Genomic DNA, 8,081 nt, shown 5'->3' on the forward strand with positions numbered 1-8,081 from the left:
AAGATGCTTCCCTTGGGACCAGTTGCTTGTTGGTTTGAGAAGAACCGATGTCCTTTCCAATAAAGGTTTGCACTTATGCCTGGGGCAATGTGCTCAGAAGTAGAAACAGTACTTGTGTGACAAGGGTTCATTCCTTCACGGTTGGGGCCTTCTTGCTTGGCTTTTTTGCTGGTTTATTTTTTGTGGCCCTTGTGTTTCTGTTTTCCATGATAAGGTGCGTATAAAAATGCCTAGGGAATCGCTAGGGCCGGCTGGCCGGCCGCCGCGCAGCATGGCATTCGGTTCGTGGGGCTCGGCAGCAGCGCTTGTTTCGGGAGCTGTCCAGCTATGGCTTTTTTGCGTGGTGTGCTCGTCGGCGACAGCCAGCTGAAATTTTTGTGCAGTTCTCGCTTGCGGCTTTCGCCGGTAGTGAGAACATGCACTTTCAGCTTTAGCGGCCACGACGCAATCAGCCTAGCTGAAATAATTCGCGAGACATGCTTTCGGCGCGCCGATTTTGTGGTCCTATATGTTGGCGGCAACGATCTCGACAGAGGAGATGACCCGCGAGAAATCGCCATCCACATAAAGGTACGCATTTTATCTCAAATTTCGCTTCCAGCCACATAAAGGTAGGCATTTTATCTCAAATTTCGCTTCATGAAGTGTTGTACCGCTTACCTACATGTCTTGCGCATTCCAGGACCTCGTTTTGCTGCTGCAGGAGAACGTGGCCAGTGTCGCGCAGGTCTTCAAAGTCTTGCCACGCCATTTCGATGAGCCACGTAAGGCGCAATTTGAGGACCGCCGGCGTCGCCAGCTGAACCGCCGTCTGTCAGCCACGCTGAAGCGCTTGTCGGGCGTGCACATTCTCAACCCCGAGGTAAGGGTTGAACATTTTCGCAAGTTTTCTCGAGCAGAACTCACCAAATTGCGGCGCTTGTAACGTAACTTTTTTTGCAGCATCGTTTCCTGGATGCTTCTGGCAAGCCGATGCTGTCCTTGTTTGCCGCAGACCGATATCACGTGGCGAGAGACCGGGGCATCGACCAGATGTCAAGAGAGAGAGAGAAAACTTTTATTTCTTTCCAAGAGGTTCGCGGGGATGAAGACTTCCTGGTCGTCTTGCTTGGGTGCTGGCGACTTGAGTCTTCAAGCAAGAGTGGGCCCTCAGTCCAGGGCTCCACTGAGTTGTGCCGCTTCAGTTGCGTGCTTTACCAAGGCCCTCTGGACCTCAAGCTCGCTGCTGAAGAGACAGCTCTCCCATTGCTCCGCACTCGGTGTTTGTTGATTGTGGAATGCTATGTTTCTCTTGCATTCCCAGGTGATGTGATAGAGTGTGGGCGTACTGCCGCACCAGGGGCAGTCTGGTCTGAATTGCGTTGGTGATATCTTGTTGTATGTGTGTAGGTTAGGGAAGGTGTTCGTCTGTAGCCTACGCCATCCTACAGCCTCTTCCCTATTTAGTGCTTTGTGTGGTGATGGATATCTCTTTCTGATTCCCCTATATAGTTGTAGGGTCTCTGTGTAGCCCCCCTCGCATATGAGTAGCCGTGACTCCGAGACGATCGATAAGCCTGCTCGGTAAGTGAGCCCTCGAGCTAGACTGTCCGCCCTTTCGTTTCCTGCTACGCCTGCGTGGGCTGGCACCCAGATTATATGTTGTATGGGTATTCTTTCAGCTGAGGCTGCCGCCTCGCTGATTATTCTGAGGGCAGTGCCGCTGATATTGCCCTTCGTATAGTTTCTGCATGTTTCTTTCGAGTCCGTTAGGATATTTAGGGAGCGACCTTTTCTGTAGCCTTCGGCTATCGCTAGCGCGACGGCAATTTCTTCGGCCTCTGCTATCCCTGACACCCCTACTGAAGCGCAGGTGATAGTTTCCCCTGTACCGTTGACCACCGCTACCGCGGCTGTGCGTTTCTCTGCTCTTGCGTACATAGAAGCGTCGGTGTATAGTGTGCTTTCGGATTGGCCTAGCCTTCTGTTTATCTGTTCGGCCCTGGCTCTCCGCCTTTCTTCGTGTAGGTTGGGATCCATATTTTTAGGTAAGGGTCCCACGTTGAAAGTTCTTCTGAGGTCGTCTGGAACTTCTGTGTATCTGTCAGCCAGACCACTTGCGTTCCGACCTAGCCTTTTTAGGAGCGCCCTTCCTGTGGGGGAGCCCCTGAGCCTCGTCAATTGCGCACCCATTTGAGCCTCTGCTAGCTCGTCAAAGGTGTTGCTGACTCCGAGCTGGAGTAATTTTTCATTTGACGTGTTCCTGGGTAGGTGCAGAGCGATCTTGTAGGCCTTCCTTAGTATACAGTCGGCTTGCTCTCTTTCCGCTTTTGTTGTTGCGTGGTAGGGCAGCGAGTATGTGACCCTGCTGACGATTAGGCTGTTTACGAGTCTTAGGGTGTCGTCTTCCTTCATTCCGTATCTTCTTTGGGATACTCGGCTGATCATTCTTCCTACTTGTTCCGTGGCTTTCCTGAGCAGGGTGATGGTGTGGCTGCATTTGCGGCTACTCTGTAGCCACATGCCCAGAATGCGGATTATGTTTTTCTCCGGGATCGGTTGTCCCTCGAGGACGACGTCCAGCGGGGCTTGGGTAGGGTGTCTCCCTATTCTGATGAGCTCCGATTTTTCGGTCGAGCATTTCAGGCCCCTCTCCTTCACGTAGTCTTCTACGCAGGTGGCGGCTTCCTGTAGTCGGTCTTGTTTTTCTCCTAGCGATCCTTGGGTGATCCACACGGTTATGTCGTCGGCGTACATGGCGTGTTTGATACCCGGGATCTCTTTGAGCTTTCTTGCCAGTCTTAGCATTGACATGTTGAAGAGCACCGGCGATATGACTGAGCCTTGGGGTGTTCCTTTGCAGGGTGTGGCGAAGACGTCACTTCGCAGCTCGGCTAGCCCTACAGTCGCTGTTCGGTTGCTTAGGAAGGCCCTGATGTAGTTATGGGCTCTCCTTCCGCAGTTCGTGTCGTTTATGCCTTCCATGATGGCGGCGTGGCTTACGTTGTCAAAGGCTCCTTTGATGTCGAGGGCCATGACAACGTTTTCTCCGCTTCTCGGCATTTTTTCAAGTACTTCCTCCTTTAGCTGGAGGAGTACGTCTTGCGTGGACAGGTGGGCTCGAAACCCGTACATGCTATCAGGGTAGAGTTGGTTTCTCTCCAGGTGTGACTGAATTCTCTTCGTTACTATTCGTTCGTACATCTTGCCTAGGCACGATGTGAGGGATATCGGCCTGAGGTTTTCCACTTGTAGTTTTTTACCGGGCTTCGGAATCATCACCACGACCGCGTGTTTCCATTCGGCGGGTACTGTTCCTTCCTGCCATAGTTTATTGAGGTACGCGGTGAGCTGGTCAATAGCTCCGTCGCTTAAGTTTCTGATCAGTGAATTGCGGATTCTGTCTGCTCCTGCTGCCGTGTTTCTTGTTGCCGACCTGATCGCATCGACCACCTCTTCCCTGGTTATGGGCCTGTCCATGACGGGGTTCTCTTCGCCTTGATATTCCTCTTTGTAACACTCGACCTGGTCGTTGCCGTAGCATTTGACCCGGACCTCCTCCAGTAGTTGTTTATCTGTACCGGTGTATTGGTGCACCAGCCTTCGTATTGCTTTGCCGCTCTCCGACTTGTTTTTGCTTGGGTCCATGAGGGACTTGAGGATCTGCCACGTTCTGGCCGTGCTCAGGGTGCCGTTCAGCGCGTTGCTAAACTGCTGCCATCCTTGTCTGGCCAGCTGCGTCGCGTACTCCTCCGCCTGCTTGGTGATTTCAGCTATCTTGGTCTTGAGCTTCCTGTTCAGCTTTTGTCTTTTCCACCGTGCGGTGAGTCCGCGTCTCGCCTCCCATAGCTTGAGGAGTCGCTTATCCACCTCCGGGGCGTGTTCGGTTCGGTCCACTTCTTTGGTGTAGAGTTCCTGGACCTCCTTGAGCTGTTGGCTCCACTCCCCCACAGATACAATGTCGCCTCCTTGCATCTGTCTACAGTGGTCGCGGCCCTCGTCAAGATCTACGGACCAGGGATAGCGTCGGCTTCAAGGGCAAGACCAGGAGAGGTGTACGTCGTGCACCGGTGTTGTCGGTGCGGAGCCAAAGGGCACAAGACGGACCACTGCTGGGCCTACTGCTCACCGCGCCGCCACGCCGCTGCAGGTCGCGGTTGAAGTGCTCCTGCAAACGGCCCTTTTTAGGGCCACCTCATTGTTTCCTGGCAGATCGCGAGTGTCCCGTTTCGTGCCCGTATTCCCTCTCTGTCGAAATCGACGCCAGACATCAAAATCGCGCGGTGTGAGCTAGTAAATCGCTGGTAGAGACAAAAACTCGTGCTTGTATACAGACTTACCCATCTCCAGTGCGCCTTTGTTTATTTCCGTAGGCACTACTCGGGCTTTGTAGAAATCGACGCCAGCCGCGAAATTTTACATGTTAGACCTCGCTACAGCATTAGCGCAGCGTGCCTTCGTCTCTTTACGTTCTAACTTTTATGCAGCGCACCTTTGTTTGCTCGTTACTTTTGTTCTTTTCAGTCGTTTCCTGAATCCGTCCAAAGAGCCGGGCTGAATGGATGATTATGGAACCACATGGCGATTGCACTGCATACAGCACGACTTTGGTCCCTGTGTTTTTAAATAAAAACATCAGATGTTGAAGGTCATGGTCGTGTCCGAGGATGGCTTCCACAGCTGGGGCCTAACCATAGGGACCGCACACGCTGTGTCGTCGTTGCCAAGTGAAGAGGCCCAAGATGCCTGTCATCCTTAATAAAGATCCCTTCTCGGGGCCGCTTTAGTGTTTCCTGGCAGATCACGCGCTTTCCACCCTGTGCACATGTTCTCATTTCCAATTAAAAAGGTCCTTCAAACCCTGCAGAAGGCTTGAATTAGCAACTGCTAATAACAAGATGTTGCATGGTACTTGAGAAACAATAGCGGCTACAATGACCAAGGTGAAGAAGGGCTGCGAGTTACACGGAAATAAAAAATGGTTGGGGGTGCCCACATAACAAGCTGGAATGGTTGGACAGGACTCCTAGTTCATTGCATTTGGAAGAGAAAGACAAGGTTTAATTTTGCAGTGTAAGCTTGCTTCTCTATAATGAACAGAGAACGTTGCCTCGCACTGCTTGGGCCACCTTCCTTGACCCCATGAAAAAAAAAGGATGCCTCTGGGAAACTATTTGCGGAATTTCCGCCCCCCCCGCCCCCGGATTCAGAAGGGGAAGGGGGGGGGGGGGGTGACGGCCTTTTCTTTGTCGGGCTCGGCGCGACGCACGATGGACAAGACGGCGAAAGGAAGGGGGCTGTCAGTGACGCATGTTCTGCGCTGTCATTAGGACGAGCTGCCCGGCCTCTCCGCGGCAGCTCCCCTTTGAACCCCCCGCCTGTTCAATCGGAGGCGGGCGACGGCGGGGTGGTGCTGAAAAGGAACGCCCTTGGGGTCAAGTGCCCCCCCCCCCCCATAGAGACAGAGACGGCCGAGCGCTTTGAATCTCGCGTATTGTTCGCGCCCGAACCGAACAAGACGCGGCGCGCGGCTGAGACCAATTTGAGTCAAACCAGGCCCAGATGTGGCGGTGGCCAGCCGGTTTACCGGCTTCGGGCTAAGCCGCGCGCGAGCAACGCGCAATTCCCCTGGAAGGTCAAGACAAGCGGTCATGCGGGCACAGCGAAAGCGCCTCGCGACAGACGATCTGGCGACACAGCTAATTGAATACAGCGGGAGCGGCCGATCGTCAGCGAAAATCAGTCGCACGTGTGCGCGCGCGAAGCGTTGGTGCTTTCGTCTCCCGAGAAAGACGAAACCAACCGCACTTGTGTTTGCTTTCCTTCCGAGAGGAGAGCTAACCGAGTGCACATGCGGACACGACGCCGGGTGGTATTTGCTTGCCTTCTCCTGAGGGACCCAGGTAGCACCGAAACGTTGCAATAATGTTACATGTTTGTTGAAGACTGTATTAAAACGTTTCTTTAGAGCGTTAAAATAGAGTTTTCTGCATAACACACGTTACATGTTAATTTTTAACGTATTACAATGAAACATGTAACGTTACTGCAACTTGGATAACATTTTTATAACACTATTCTAATGTTCGGTACTACCTGGGGAGAGAGTCCCGCAATGCTGTGGATGTAGGGGGCACGGCATGCAAACCTGGTGGGCCAATGATTCCGAGGGTCCATTCTCGGAATTCAATTGCTCATAGTAGTTTTGATGTTTTTTCATGCTATGTATTTTTGAGAGCAGATTTGGAAATTTGCTGAAACTTGAAGGCGTGCCACGCGGCTCATGAACCAATCATGTGGTATATTGTGATTGGGTGATGTAAGGGATGGGCCGGGCCTTTAGGTCTTTAATTAAGGGCCCGGAGCCATGGAAAAGGGTTCTGGGCTACGGTCTGATGTGATGCATCTTCGGCTATGCCGAGTAGGGGCCTCCCCTAGTGGTAGCCAGTTCCACTTTTCTGCTGTTTAACCTTTCTAACCTTTTTGCCACTTTTAACTTGTCTTTCATGTGTATCAATCTGCTTGCAATGTAAATATTTGTGTAAATACAGTCAAGTTATACTCCCTTGAAATACCTGCATTCTGCAAAGTCGCAATATCGTCTCTGACGGAGCACCTTTGGTGCCAAGAAGCCTTTGGTCATCCAACCAAGTAACCGTCTCGGGCGGTGAGCATTTCTGGTGCGAAGTGAAGGAACTTAGTAAGGTCTTGAAGGAAAGACCTTACGCAACTTTACTGGGGCATAGCCGCCTTTCCGAAATTAACCGTGACAAGTGCCTAGCTGTCTTTGGATTCCAGCGAAGTTGCAGCTGTACCTCCGAATCCTCCTCGCCCGTTCCCGCGCGGCTTCGCATGCCATGTCGCCATGTGCGGTAAAAAGAACAGTTTGCAGAGTTTAAATGGTTCAAGTATGAAGCTATGCAATGAAGCCAATTACAGACTTCTGTACAACAGCTAGAGGAATTTCAAGAGCATGCTGTGTGATGCTAGTCAAAACTAATGCAGTCAACTATTATTTCGTATTTTTTTGACCAAACAGACATGAAATGTCTGAAGATGAATGTGTACCAAACACATCGGTGCATCAGTTAATTGTGATGCGTGAAAAAAATTGTACTAACATATAAATGCCCATATGTCGTCATAATCAGGAATACTGAAGAATTAAGGAAAATAAAAAGATTTTTTTTTGTTCAGGCTCACACACCTGCTACAAACATCTTTATACGCGTACGTAACAATTTATGACTCTGTAAGAAGCATTTTGGGTAAAAAGTACAGTATGGCAGAAAGGAGTCTTTAGGAAATGCACTGTGTAGAAATAGCCATACCAATTTCATGTGATCGTTCGATAAATGTAACAAATACCGTACAAAAAGCTCGCTGCATAGTATAGTTTTTTTGCAAGTTACTGGTTGCAGACCGCTCTGCAGTCACTGGACTGTGATTGTGTAAGTACTGCATGACAGTGCATGGATTGCACAGCAGTTGCTTGTTCATTTCGTTTACCACCATCATTTGTAAGAAGGGGCCATTTCTCATATACATGTGTTTCTCTGCGAGTGTCGTTCTGCGCAGCGAGCGTTCTTTTGTGCCCGCATGTGTGCTTTCGGTGCGGGAGGGCGTCCTTGGCGGCACCCTCCGTTCTGCGAACGGACCGATGGGCGCCCGCTTCATTAGCTTATTGGTGTGGTCGTTAGGGCCGCGGGAAATGCCGCCGCTGCCCGAAGTACGAACCGTAGAGCCGTGCGGCGTCTCCTTTCAAGCGGACCCATGCACGTGTGCGCGTGAGAGTGTGTGTGTTTGTGTGTGTGTGTGTGCGCTTCCGGTGCACTGCAGGTGCGCGGTAGCCTGCAGCGCTTGGAGGCGACTCAGTCAAGTGACAGACGACAAGGAACCCGTGAGAGTGTGTGTGCGATGCTATTTTAGCTTGTAAATAAGTTTTCGTAAATATACCCTTTTGTATTTCCTTCACATGAGAGTTTAATCGTTTCATTTCTTCAGCGCGTATTTGTAACATTAATTTAATCTTAAGCCTCATTTCAAACACAATGAAACAGGACGTGTAACTTTTTGACATGTTCCTTTTTGGCAGCCTCTAA

At 51.0% G+C, this 8,081-nt stretch overlaps 1 long non-coding RNA gene across 1 annotated transcript; it reads left to right on the forward strand.

Moving 5' to 3' along the window:
• The first annotated feature begins 278 nt into the window (after positions 1-278).
• Positions 279-8,081, forward strand: LOC144098160 (uncharacterized). Its single transcript, XR_013307137.1, has 3 exons — positions 279-862; positions 943-1,034; positions 8,075-8,081. It is a non-coding gene; the product is annotated as an uncharacterized LOC144098160 (long non-coding RNA).

The sequence above is a fragment of the Amblyomma americanum genome, chromosome 7 (assembly GCF_052857255.1).
Source record: "Amblyomma americanum isolate KBUSLIRL-KWMA chromosome 7, ASM5285725v1, whole genome shotgun sequence".
NCBI classification, from domain to species: domain Eukaryota; kingdom Metazoa; phylum Arthropoda; class Arachnida; order Ixodida; family Ixodidae; genus Amblyomma; species Amblyomma americanum.